Raw genomic sequence first — 15465 nt, 5'->3', positions numbered from 1 at the left:
ACATGAAAGAAATTATTCTAAATTTATATGTGAGGCAAACACCTGCTCACTTGCAAAAGACCGCATGTAAAATAGTGTCAATGAGTATTATCCTCATTAGAAAAAATATTGCAAACAATTCAAATGTCCATAATATGGAAAGTCCAAATAGATTGTGCTGTCTTACACATTATATTGTCATGAGGTCATGAGTAAACTGATATGTTATAATGATATCATAGCATAATAACATTTGCTGCCCAAATTGCACCCCTTCTATAATATAAATAATAGAACTTTAATAAAAAATGACTATAATTTGAAGTATTTATATGCATAGAACATTGGAAATAAGAAATAATGAGAATGATGGACAGAAGAATCAGAAAAAAAAAACCATAAAGTAAGAGAAATCAGGATCATGAGTCAGATGGCACAGTACATGTAGATGCAGAATAAGTAACTGTCTAGTATTTCACTTATGTGGAATAAGTATGTAATAGCTTTATGAAATATGTAGTAAAATACAGCACATTTGGGTTATTATTAATTACAATGAACTAAGTTGTGTGATTATCCTAATTCTATGCTTATGAGTGAATGATTTGTAGGGAATTTCAATTAAAAAATAGGCAAAACACAAGCATAGCTTGATATAGAGAATTGATGAGTGGACTACTGAGGGAAGAAAGGTCCATTCTCATTTCTCTTACCATCTTTACTTAAAGAGTGAGTCTTTCAGAACATTCATGGTACCACATTTACCAATTTTGAATCTTGATTTTTGGATTTCCCTATGGCCCCATACAAAGTAAATTATTTTTAGTAAGTTCCCATCACAATAACAAATATTTCTTCTAGCTCTGTGATCTCTGAGCTACACATAAGCCAATCACTTATCCCCATATTACCCAAATACATTCAGTATTAACATTTGGAAAGTGGATGAAAGCAAGTACTTTGTAAGCAAAAGTGTGATTTGTTCATAAGTTTATCTTCCATGTTTAATTAATGGATGTCCCAGTGCTTTTGAAACTTTAATCCAATTGCTACATGTACAAGAATGCAAATACATCCATTGCTATCACCCTGCAAAACAGCTCATTTCCAAACAGAGCAAAGACCTCAACATAAAACCAAATACACTGAACTTGATAATAGAAAAAGTAGAGACTAGTGTTGAGCTCACTAGTGCAGGGAATGGCATCTGAACAGAACATCAATAGCACAGGTGCTAAGATCAACAATTAATAAATAGAAACTCTTGAAACTGAATAGCTTCTGTGAGACAAAGGACACGATCATTCAAACAAATAGTGGTACAAAACTTGTAGGAGTAATGAACCAATATGGGCTTGGATTTAAGGCACACCCCATGAGATGGAACCCACTCTCAACACTGTCTGGATAGACAAAGAACTTGAAACCTAGCCAGAGACCTAGGGGGAAACTAAATACTACTCTTCTGATAAAGGAACAAAGCCATAGAGTGACTCCTAATGGCATTCTGCTATGCTCATAGATCAATGCCTTTCTCAGCCATCATTAGAGAAAATACCTCCTGCAGTAAATGGAAACACATACAGAGACCCACAGCTGGACAGAGTGAGAGATCTTGAAACACTCAGAACTAAATGGGATGCCTTCATCAAATCCCTTCCTTCACATGGATCTCTATGGAAGTGGATCTTAAGAGCCAGAGGGGATGGTGAACATCAAGGACACAAAGTCCTCTAAACAAAGCAGTACAGATGCACATATGAACTCACAGAGACAGTGGCAGTGTGCATCAGGCCTGCTGGGTCTGTGCCAGATACTATCCCAAGGACACAAGCCCCCGGCCCTATCCCAGAAGCTATCTCCAACTAATAACCAGTTGGAAACAAAAAGTAGTTCTTTCCAATGGAGTCTCACTGAGAATATAAGCCACTTTTAAAGGCAAGCCCCATGCTTAGCAGTAAATGGCCAACACAAAACAAACTCAATGGCATCTCTGGAGATTCTTTTTCTCATAATGTTTTGTCAGGGCATTTTTTTTTTTTATGCTTCAGGTCCTTTCATATAAATTATGGCTTCTTGTTTTGTTTTCTTATGAGATTTCTGTGCAAGCCTCTGTGACTATATGTGTTCCTTGTGCTGCTTTCTGTATTTCTCTCTCTTTTTCTCCTATTTGTTTATTTTGTCTTACTCTGTTTTGTTTTATTTTTATTTTAATATTATTTTGACGTCTATTTTCTAAGGAGAAACTTCTGAAAAGTGTGGGGATTCAGATGTTCAGATGGAAGGGAAGGTAGGGAGGAACTGGGAGGATCTGAGAGGAAACCTTAATCAGAATATATTGACTGAAAATACATATTTACAGTAAAAGAAAGTATGAAAAATTAAGCCATTCATTCAGAATATAAGGAAATATCATTCTAGAACTGAATCAATGATCCTGGTGACTTTTTTGGTATACCATAAACGTTTTCATAAGAAATAAATATAGGAATAATAATTACATTGTATAGCTCTTTCTGTTATATGTCTTATCATGTATCATAGATTAGCCAATATATAATTTGATGAAGTAACAAAGCACAATGCATTCTGGGAGGTAATTCTGAAGGAATAGTTATTTTGAAATAATACATCGGGTTGGGGATTTAGCTCAGTGGTAGAGTGCTTGCCTAGCAAGCACAAAGCCCTGCGTTTGATCCTCAGCTCTGGAAAAGAAAAAAAAAAAAAAAGAAAGAAAGAATACATCTTTACATGCTGTGTAAATTGGTGTTTTAACAGATCTTGGAGAATATAACATGCTCCTGTGTGTGAAGAGCAGCCCAGAGAACCATTTCTCAAGGCAGCATCTCCACGTATTAGACCTACGCATTAATTAACCTTGTTAGTTATTGTTCCTGTTTCCCTTCAGAATGGCATTCTCCGTCACTGAAACACAGGGGCTGTCACATTGCAAGAGTTGCTCTGCTTGGCCACTCAGGCTTGGCAGCACATTCTCTAAATGACAAGAAATGGGGGTTTTGAAAAACAATGGAGTGAAGTGTCTCTGTAGTTGAAGGTCACATAAATATACAGGCTGGAGAGGGGAAAGGGGGTACAGAATACATGGGCTGCTAAGAGAATAGCGTAACACTCTCAGATAAAATTACTGGAAAATAAAGCCAAAGATGATACGAGGCAACACCAACCTCAGTCTCCAACCATCTTACAATTGAGGAAATGGGAGCTACATAGCATAGGTATATTAGCCGTCAAGTTTCTACTATTACTCTGCATGGCATAAAACCCTTGCATGGTTTTCGTTTATAATTTTACTATCATACCATGTCTATTTCATGTGCCTTCTGTTAAAATCTGAAGACGGATACTTGGAACCATAGATTCTATTTTCAAAAAGTAATTAGCACATGAAGATGACAAAGGCTTGATGGTTTTATATGGAGGGAGGTTACTGTTATGTAGCTGAATAAGGAAGTCCCCAAAGCAAACAGCCAAGCAAAGCCGTCACAGAGGTATCTTCGCTCTCATTCAGCCCTGTAGGTCTCGGATGCCTTCCAGTTCCTCTGGGATCATAGCTTACACATGTATCTATTATTTAGCTAAGGGAGCTTTGTAAGGAAAAACAAAAGCAAGGCAACAATCAAAAATTAAATAAAAATAAGAGTTCAGGTGCTGCATATCTATTGAAAAATACGGGAACAGAATACCTCTCCAGGAAGAGCAGTGGAGATAAAACTGCAAAGGCATTTTAAAGTGCTGACATTCAATAATAAATGAGGAACACCATGAAAGAAGCAGAAGGGTGTGAGAGAATCAAAATATCCTACAAACATCCAATTTTTATCATACCTATTTTGAAAAAAAAAAAAAAAAAAAAAAAAAAAAACCCTGAAAGTATGAGGACTCCAGCCATTGGTGGAAGCTTGCTGTCAAGTGGATTCAGATAGGCACTCAGAAACAAATAAAAAGACTGTGACATGCAGAGGGACTTTAGTAAAAATACAAATTATAACCTTAAAATAGAACTATTGCTGAAGTGATATTCGTCAGTAGAGCCAGAGTTAAATTTCAAGTGTTAATATATATTAGACATATTATTTTAAAAGTGGCTTTGATTTGGTATACACACACACACACACACACACACACACACACACACACATATATGTGTGTGTGTGTGTATACATTATATAATATATATGATACTTAACCAGCAATTAAAAAATTATAACAAAGTATCAAAAGTGTAAGGAAACAGTTATGAAGTGAGACTTAAAATGACTTATGTACTTCATCAGGAAAAAACAAATTAAAAATAATACTAATGAATAATATAGTAATTACTTTAACATTAAATATATAGTTGCATATATTAAGATGATCAAAGATAAGAAATAACCTTAGAAGCAATATCATTATTAGGCAGCATAATTATATACTTTAGTGTTATCTGGACTAGTGAAAAACTTAGGTTTAAGGCATACACTCCAATTTGATTAAATATCTGTAATGCTGTGATTAAAGTGAAAGTATTTACATAATGACAAAATCTAATGTGATAAAAACTAAATAACATAACATATTTAACATTTGGCATACTATTTTTACCAGCTAATTCTCTAATGTCGAACAAATTCAACTTTAGTGTGTTAATGACTCTATGGAGAAAAAGTCTGGCTTCATGAACACACAGGCAACCAAACAGACTTCTTTCCTTAAAACACATAACAAAAAATCCATAGATATCTGTAACATCTTTAAATTTTATTAAGGCTGAATATAATGCTATGAGACTTTTAATTTATATGATTCTACAGTCCTTTCTCTGGAGAAGACAAGAAGAGAATAGAGATAGAGCTGAGTGGTATTGTCCTTGCCTAGCATACCAAAGGTTTAATGACAGAATGCTAAATAAAAGAATGAATCAGTGAATAAATAAAAATAAATTAATTTAAAAAGGCCTTGAGTTTGAAAGAGAGCAATGAGGGGTGCCGCAGCCAGTGGGGTTTCAATGGGGGCTACCCATCTGTGGAAGCGAATAAGAGACGGGGGACATGAGAGACTGACAGCAAGACAAGATTCTCATCAAGCTGCAATTTTTATTTCTCTCCACAAGGCTTATATAGCATAGGAGGGGAGGGGTCAGGAAAGAGAGAAGGGGAAGAGACGTGGAAGGGGTGCAGAACTTGGGAGACGTGCACGTCGTGCAACTGCAAGATGTCTGCTAAGGTCACTAGTCAGGGGCCATTTGTTCTATTGCTAGGCTACCTGACCATGGAATGCTCTTTACATTCAGTTGTCATGGCACCTGACTGTGGAATGTTCTTATCTTTGGGAGCCTCCAGTTAGTAAACAGGTGTTACTGCTCTGGGGAAGAGCAGTGGGCTTATGACTTGTTTTCTGGCTTAGCTAGTACTTTCCATGGTTCATGTTTGGTTCCTGAAATCTTGGTCCATAACAGAGGGGTATATGAAATGGTCTGGAGTGAAGAAAGGAAATTAGGAATGGTGTGATTATAATCTAAAAAAATAAAGAATTCACATAACCATAACCTCAAGTATCAGATATGAACATGGATGAAAATAAATTTATATTCTTCCCTTCCTTTAAAAATACACAATTTAAAAGAATTGATCAATGAATAAATAAAATACATTTAAAACATAAGTAATAGATAAAAGTGATAATACTAATTGTAATTTTAGAATTACTAATCATTGAAATGAAAAATTAAACCTTTACCTTTTAGAGAATTACAAAGCATGTTAGAAAGCAGTGAGATGTTTTATTTCACTCATAACGAGATTAAAAATTGATGCCAATGCACTCATTGTGAAATGGGTATCTGAGTTTCATAAATTACTGAGAGCAAACATTGTGAGTAATAATCTACAGGGATTCTGCCATTTATTAATATCAAAATATATCCCTTTCATTTGTTACATCATTGTACCTGAAGTACATTCTATCTGCAGAGTGGCCTGATGAAGCTGAGATTAAAGTGAGCATCGCTATCTCTTGCCTAGAAGACAAACTAGTTTTTAACGTAAAGGGTCAGTCACTCAAATATGTACTCCACTGTGAAGACACTGAGGACCCATTTATCTTTATTACATTCTCCTTCTCTGCTTCAAGAACATTGTTTACATCAGTCTTTTAGAACTTGGCACTTGATACTGTGATGTTTACAGTGGGTGTTGGCATGGCTCTACCCTGGCCTGACTGAGTCTCTATACACATAAACTACAGGGAAGTGCTTGAACAATGAGCAGGAAGACAGATGATGTGTTCTGCTGTTATGATCTGACAATAAGTTTTTCAGCATCCAGGCAGATCCACTATCTTGCTGGCTTTCTGATTACACAGATTCCCCTCTTCTTGAGTGAACACAATGGAATGTGACTACCCATTGCTCATCCATCAGACTGATTTTTTTGTACATGTGTCCTCAGCTGATGATCTGATATCAGATCAAGTGCACCTTCAATCATGAAAGGTGCTTTATTCCCTGAATAACTTTGTTACATTCCTTGTATTTTCCTGATGAACTTGTGTCTTTCATATAATATTTTAAGACTATTCTCATATGAGTTTCCTTTCCTACTAAATTTTTATATTCTAGAAGTCACTGGCTGTCACTGGTAGAATCTTGGGGTGTTTTTTTCCCTCCCATTAGCTGGGTGCTTTTGATTTACTTTCTTTCTTTTTATTTTTTGGGTTTGGTGTAAAGAGTTGATAGTAGAATTATTAATTTTATGGGCAGCCAGACATATAGACAATAGCATAGCCAAGTCTCCAAGGAGACTTCAGACCCCAACACCAGAAACAGACAGCATAACAAGGACTCAGGAGTGGACTCAGGCTCCAGCTCAATTTTTTTTCAATAACTCAGTAATTATCATTTCTTGTTATGTTTATTGACTATATACTCTATTTTAGAAATATCAAAGAAGGTTCAAACAAAGCACTTATGTAAAATTTCTATCTTAGGAATTTTCTCCAAAGCACAAAACTCTTAATATTAAGACATATTATTATGGTAATAATAATAATTACCATATTGTTATGGTAATAAATGATTGTAATCAAAGCACTTCCAAAATGGAAGCAGGAAGATCAGGAGTTCAAGATCACCACCAAGAAACTTTGATATCAGTAAGCAGCATACGACCCCCTTCTGCTTTTTGTCTCCTTCTCTCTCTTTTTTTGTCCTTCTCCTCTCCCTGTTTAGAATTTTTCCCATTTATTTTTTTTTCCATTTTCCTCTGTTGAATCAATAAAATGCTATATTTAATGATATTGAATGCCAGTTAAGTCTTATAGGAGGGGCCTTTGTTTTGTGGAGTTATTTGATTGAATCCTCAGTATTATTCTGTTATTGTCCCTGAATAAATACAGTAAGAAACTACTTGGATCTAAAATGGTCACTGTGATCAAAATTAGCCTTGAACTCCAGCAGTGAAATTTTTACTGTATTTTGTATGTTTCTTACACCTATTAATATTACAAATTCCCCAAAAGAAAAACTTTATTTCTTTCAGATACTATCCATATACCATATTTTATAGTTAAGAACAATTGACGCCTTTCATATAGAAACATAAATGAGCTTCACATTTCCAAATAATTTGTGGATGATCAAGTCCAGTAATTGCTTTAATGTTCTATACATGATGTTCCTTCTGTCATCTGATTGATTTTCAATAACACAAAACTCATGATAAAGTGGTATTTCATCAAATAGTTTATAGAACTAGATATTTCCCAAATCTACATTGTAAATATTAAGATATAGAAACATAAAAGAGTCAGTATGAGCAAAGTCATCTATAAAATATTTTATTTGTCAATAGGCATCAATGCAAAGTCTCCTTGGAGAAAATGCAGTTAAAGTCTTTTAGTTATTCCTGAGGATACTTCATGAAAATGGAAATTTAGCATTTTCCTGCAGCCTCTGAGTAGAAAGAAGAACTCAAAGTAGTGTTGAAAGTTTCTTTTGGTTGTCTTCCAGAAACTTAACGCAAGTTCCTATTACATCATACCCTTCAGACACTAAACTCAGAGGAATAGCACCAGACCAGATATGAAAGCCACCTAGCTGTGCTACCCAGTAACCTCAATAATGGCCCCAGTGGCAGGTTATCCATAAACTGAAATAGTGGCTCTTATATCTTTGTGGTCACCAGAATCTGTCTGATTGAATTTAAGGCCCACTTAACAGGAGAGAAATAATGTAAGTCTATACTTATTGTGTAGTCTAGCCAAATATGTGGCTAGTTAGGTCATGGATCTTAGAGGAGAACCTATTATTACCACTATCCTAAACCAATGTAATCCCTAACTGCATTCTAAAGAGTTATCCTTATATCTACACATAAGTATACATTTTACACTCTCATCAAAGAAGCTTTTTTTCTTTTCTTTTCTTTTTTCTTTTTTTTTTTTTTTTTTTTTGGTAGAAGGAGACCATTGCAGAAAGCCACCACTCATCAAATGGAATGAATCTCTGACAATGGGGTTCCCAGCCTCAACTGACACATCTATAATACAACTCCTGAACCCAAGGCTTACACATCATATAAGAGGGGATAGAAAGATTGTCAGACCCAAAAGACAAGGAAATCTGCTGTGAGAGAGTATCATCTAGATACTACAGGGAGAAGATACTTATGGAATCTCGGTAATATGGCTGGCTAAACAAAACCAAGTTGCATGTCAATGTGGATGACAGAAATCTCCTGGGGCCCAAACCTAGATGAAGAGCTACAAGCAATTAAAGTCTGTTGTGAGAGGAAGAATTAGTCTTCCCTAGGAATTAGCTTACTATTTGGTCATCAAATGCCAAGTGGTCAGCGCTTAAACCACCTAAGCATACAAGCAACATTAATTGGACTCATCAAGCTACACACACACACACACACACACACACACACACACACACACACACACACAGAGGTATATGTACATACTCTGTATAATGTGCCTTAAAATGCCTAAATGCCTATCTTGGATTTGCCTCATTTCTTTTTTCTTAATTTTATCTCTCTTAATAAAGTTTTTATAGCACAGAGATGGGTATCATATATTCAACTAGATACCATCAATGCACAGTCAACATTCCACCCAGTATTTGGGTAATCTGGTCAATATGTTTAGTTTCTGACCTTTAGTTGTTCATTTATAAAAAAAAGATTCATGGGATAACATATCATAGGGTAGTTAGGGAAATTAAATAATTTAATGCATACAAATGTGTAATGTGAAAGTTACTTATTCATACTATAATCATTATCTTAATTGCTTTGATGTATCAACTCTTGGCACTTACATTCTGTTTACTTGAAAATAATTTAGTACCCTCTTTTGGGCAACCTTGATTTTCACACGGAGCTACTTATTCAGGATATTTACCATTCCCCACTTATTAAAACAGACAAGTCATCCAATCTAACCTATAAAACTACACATTTAAACAAAAAATATTTTAATAAATCAAAATATATAATATTTGCTATTGAAGAAAGTTTAAAATCTTACCTGTCAAGCATAAAATTATTAAAATGTTCTATTAATTCAAACATAGGAAAAATATGTAGTGTAATATGGGCTACTGTGTAGGATTAAGAGGCTTTATGTTTTGGTATAGGCTAGGGAAATGACCAGCCTGTCTATCCATCTACATATAAAACTTCCATAAATAAAAAATAAATTATTTTATATGAGGCCAGGTGTGCAGTGCATGTTTATAATTCTAACATTCATGAAAACAAGGCATGATAATTAGGAGGTCTGGGTCAACAGGGTCTACATATTGAAACTCTGTAGCAAGAAAAACAATAATAAAACTAAAAAAATAACAATATTCTGAGATGAAGCATCAGATATGGTACTTTTACATATGGTACAATTTTAGCAATATCTAAATTATGGAAAATAACACTCAACTTGAATAATGAGTTTACTAAATAAAAGTAGTTTTAAATATGAGATTCAAATTGAATCAAAATTTTCATTTTATGTCCATTTTTTTATATTTGTGTATGAATGCTGTCAAACATACTGGTTCAAAACAGGGTCTCACTATGTATCACTGGATGTCTTAGAACTCATTATCTAGTCCAGGCTGGCATTAAACTCACGGAGGTTTACCTGTCTCTGCTTCTCTAGTGCTGATATTAAAGAATTTGTCATTATGCCTGGATAACATATGAGTATTTTTTATATAGGGCCATTAAAGTGTCAGAACTAAGTACAACCAAAGTGGGATCACTTCTTTTTAATTGAAGTGTTTCTGCAGACTTCATACATCTTTTCATCACTCTCCGTTCCAGTGTCTCTGAATATCCCCAAATTCACGGTCTCTTCTTTAATTATTACTGTTACATGCATCTACATAGGTATATACATATACGCACACATGCATATACAGGTGCTTATCTCTTTAAAACAGCAGAAAAGTTTATTTTTTTCTATTTCAATTGATCATACATTGAAATTATATACATTGCATGAGTATGACTTTTTTTTCTGAAGGAATTAGGAAAACAATTGTTGCTATAACGTAGTGAAAATGTGGATGCTTAGTAATTTCAAAGTCATTTTCCTTTTTTCTTAGATAATGTTAAATTATTTCCTCTATCTCCAAATTTAATAAAAAATGTAAATCCTTACTGACATTTACCTTTCTTACATTAGCCCCCTATGACCAATACTCAAATTGACTTCCTGTCTGGAATACTGTTGAGATTAAAAGTGATCACTTGGTCATTTCAGTGATAAATTCCAAGGTATTTTAAGGTGATAAGATTGAGAATTTATATTGACACTCTAACGTATGCATTAAAAGTCTAATAAAAGCTAGTATTCCTTGGAGTGGGAAACAGGGAGACACATGATTGGCTAATAAATATTAAGGAATGCTGAGTGTCTACAATAAATAATAACAGTGTCAACTGAATCAAAGTCTAAGAAGAAGGGATGATTTACATCCCATCAGCAAAATGATTCTTTTATGAGATACTGCTTGTTTGTAATTAGCAAACTCAGCATTTTCAAATACTGTTTACATTAGTCTTGGATTCCTACTCTGATTTCCCATAATCTCACAGTCTGTATGGTGGTTGCACATCCATGGTAAAGTCTAATGTGCCTTTCACCTTTCTTCATTATTCTTGGGAGCTCTTGACCAGATCCTTAAATTTTTGGTATGCATACGTCTTGCAGCAAAATTTTATTCTTGATACATTTACCAAGATAACACATAGCATGACTTGAGAGACATCCTGCTGTTCCTTCCCAGGAGATCAAATGTATTCCCATAAACCGAATATTGTGTGGAGAATCCTTTGGTTTCTTTTTAGACATATGTAATAAAAACCACATACCAAAAGGTAAGGAAGGGCTAGCTGCAAATACCAGTAATGCAATAAGCAGCTGAAAATGCACTATTCGCTTTGAAGAAAATATTACACTTAATCCTCAGAACAGTCTTATAAGAAGAGGTTATTATAATCATTTAAATACTTACAAAGAAGATATAAAAAAACAAGGGATCATAAATATAATTAACTGAGGCCAAACAGCTAAAGGGAAGGGGTACGATGTAAAACTAAGTGATGCGATGGTAGGCTGTGCTCTGAACCAATAGGCTACTATGCACTTCCTTGCTTTGCTAATGAGAAAGATGCATTTTAAGATCATGACTTACTCATCATAGCTATCACTTAGCATAGACCTTAAATCCAGAAGTTGGTAAGGATTTGTTGTGTTGGATTGAAAAACATTCATGATCACTAGAGCAATTAACTCTGAACTGAGATACCTGATTTATTAAGCAGAATCTTAAGAAAAATGTTCAGTAGGATTTTTATGCTCTTCCAAATATCAGAAAAGTCAATATCTAATAATACCTCATAAGCTCTTTGCACTAAGCATATTGTCTTTTCTCTTGTTCTTACAGAAAGTGAATGGTAACAATCTTAGTCATTATTCTATTGCTGTGAACAGACACCATGACCAAGGCAACTCTTATAAAAGAAAGCATTTAATTGGGACTAGCTTAACATTTCAGAGTATTAGTCCATTTTTATCATGGCAGGGAGCATGGTGGCATGCAGGCAAACATGGTGCAGAAGTAGCTGAGAGTTCTACATCCTGATTCCCACAGACTGCCAGAAGAGAGAACCACTGGCTTGGCTTGGGCTTTTGAAAACTCAAAGCTCACCCACAGTGACAAACCTCCTCCAACAAGGTCACGCCTCCCAATAATTTTCAAGTGCTACTCCCTGTTGAATAAGCATTCAAATATGTGATCCTATTGGGACCATTCTTATTTGAACTACAACAGTAAATTTATATCCTTGCATTAAAGTCACTTTTTATTTATTTATTTTTTTAAAGATTTATTTATTTATTATGTATACAGCATGTATGACTGCAGGCCAGAAGAGGGCACCAGATCTCATTACAGGTGGTTGTGAGCCACCATGTGGATGCTGGGAATTTGAACTCAGGACCTCTGGAAGAACGGTCAGTGCTCTTAACCTCTGAGCCATCTCTCCAGCCCCCTATTTACTTATTTTTATTTAAAAGTTTTTCTTCAATTTCACATACCAACCACAGTTCCCCCTCTCTCTTCTCCTCCTGCTCACCCCCACCTTCCCCCAAACCCCCCCCCCCATTTACACCTCAGAGAGGGTAAGGTCCCCCATGGAGAGTCAACAAAGTTTGGCATATCAAGTTGAGACAAGACCAAGCCCATCCCTGTATCAAGGCTAAGCAAGGTATCCCTCCATAGGGAATGAGCTCCAAAAAGCCTGTTCATACACTAGGGACAAATCCTAGTCGCACTGCCAGGGGTCCCATAAACTGCCCATGACACACAACTGTCAGCCATATTCCATTCTGAGGCCCTCGTTTGGTCCCATGCAAGTTCCCCAGCTGTTGACCCCAGCTAAAACTCCAAGCAATATTGGAGAGGGTCCTTGAACTGGCCTTCCCCTGCAATCAGATTGGTGACTACTCTAATTATCTTCATAGAACTTTCACCCAGTAACTGATTGAAGCAGATGGAGAGATCCATAGCTAAAGTCACTTTTTAAAGGTGATTTCAAACACTTTTAATCCTTCTAAACGTCCCTAGCGTGGCTTCTTTTTCCATTTGTCTCTCTAAAATAACAGGTGTTTTTAGATCATCTGGGCAGAAGCCTCGTACCAACATCACTAAAATAAAGGACAATACAAAATATTCATTTCCTATCTGGTTTTATGACATTATTTTCTTTAGTTGACAATCATTTCATAAAATATAATGCCAAGGAACAATTTCAAAATGTAATTATTTCCAAATGTAATATTTCAAGGTAATTTTGTTGTAATTTTATCACAGTGTGTAACTTGCATGTAACAGATCTGCCAGATAAAACATGATTATCAGTGTTTAGGGCTTATGTGGGCTTAGTGAAAGACTATGTATGAGCACAACCATCTCAATATTTTTTCCAGGTAGAAAACACTCATGAACATAGCATGTTATACAAGCTGTATGAGCATCATACCTTTTATTCTCAGTTCATGTGTTTATGGAAGAAGATTGAAAACAATCCTCTAAATGAATGTCATTCTTACCTGTGCTTAAACTTATATTGTCTTTAAGCCCTGACTGGATTCAAATTTTTACATGAGATCACCCATCACAGTGGCGACCAACCCATTCCTGAGGTATGTGAGTATATGCAGATTAGGAACTGCTGTCCCACCTCCAGTCACCACTTCTTGTGCCAGGCTCAGTAAGGAGAAGCCACATTTAGAGTGGAAGTCTTGAAACGTATCGCCTTTGCTTACTTGGCAAGGCTGACATTCCCAGCCACTTGAAGCATTGCTTGGCTATACTCACTTTGAGTATGTTTCTAGGCCTGCTAGAGATCAGAAACAGAAATAGTTCCATGAAATTTGTACTTAAAGATTTCACATGGACAGGTTCCTTAATTGGTTTTAAAATATTTTCCTTATGAAGAATCCTAGGATAAATTGCCTTGATTATTGGAACAGAAAATAATATTTATGAAGAAGTTTTATTATATCTCAAAGATATTACAGGTTGTTGTAAAAGAGTCTAAGATGTGTTACATTCACTTATGGTGTGGAATATTTGTTTAATGATACAAAGATGTGTTGCATTTTTTTATGTTGCATTTGTTTAACTGAGAAGCTGTGTTACTGTGCCTGTCTAAAACACCTGATTGGTCTAATAAATAGCTGAATGGCTAACAGCTAGGGAGGAGAAAGGACAGGTGGGGGTTCTAAACAGAGAGAATAAATAGGTAGAGAAATCTAGGCTTAAAAAGAGAAGAAAGGGAGGAATGTGAAAAGGAGAAGAGGATGCCAGGGACCAGCCACCCATGGAGTCAGAAGGAAATAAAGATATGTAGAAGGTAAAAAGCCCAAAGGCAAAATGTAGAAGAAAGAAACAGCTTAATTTAAGTTAGAATAGCTGACTAGAAACAAGCCAAGCTAAGGCCAGGCATTCAAAAGTAAGAATAAATAAGACTCCATGTATTTATTTGGGAGTTGGGTGGCAAGTCACCAAAGAGTAAAATAAAAAGTAACTACAATGGGACACATTTGTGCATAGGTTCCTCCATTACTCATTTTCTTGTGAGAATGTGGGAGCCCAAATTTTTGCTCACTAATCAAAGGGTTTCTGTCATTATGGAATGATTTTTTTTTATATTACTTTGACTATCACTTACTTAGGTATCAATTTTCTTAAATTGATAGCTTGAATTTATGTAATCTTGTAGCTTATTCATTCTTTTAAAATGATGTTTTCCTGGAAAATGTCCATGGGCTATAAATAAAGTCAAGTGCCAATAATGGTCTTATTTATTGTCCACCAAATGATTTAATCAAAGGTTTTCAGCAATTTGTCTTTTTAACTACACCTTCAATAGCCATACTTTCTCCTCCAAGGCATCTCAACAGGTTCCCATGTTGCTCTCTGAAATTACTGCTAAAAGGAAAAAAGTCCATCAACAGAAGCCATCTAAAGATCGGAGATTAATTCAATATACAGCTATTAATACTGAGAGAAGAAATTAGAAAAGGAAGGAAATCTTGCCCCCTGCACTCAGAAAGACTTTTCCAAAGTATCTTAGTGAGTTAATGACACTGTGAGAAAGATAAAATGTATGTGTATATGTATGTTTCTCTGTTCAATTCATATATATATGAATTGAACATAGAAGCAAAGCTCTTCAGAATCATTGCCAGTGTTCAGTGATATTCATCAGTATACCATGAGAATGAATTCAAATTACCTTTTTTTTTTGTAAAGTACACATCATTTCAGAATAGAATATTATGATGGAAATAACCTTTAAACAAAATATGGAGACAGCAGATACTCAAATAGTATCTGCCATTTTTAAGCCTACAGAAATAGAAAATGGACCATTGGAAGAGATGCCTAAAGCAAGGTAAATAAATAAC

This window comes from Onychomys torridus, chromosome 13 (genome assembly GCF_903995425.1).
Source record: "Onychomys torridus chromosome 13, mOncTor1.1, whole genome shotgun sequence".
In the NCBI taxonomy this organism is placed as follows: Eukaryota; Metazoa; Chordata; class Mammalia; order Rodentia; family Cricetidae; genus Onychomys; species Onychomys torridus.
This window is presented reverse-complemented; position numbering follows the sequence as displayed.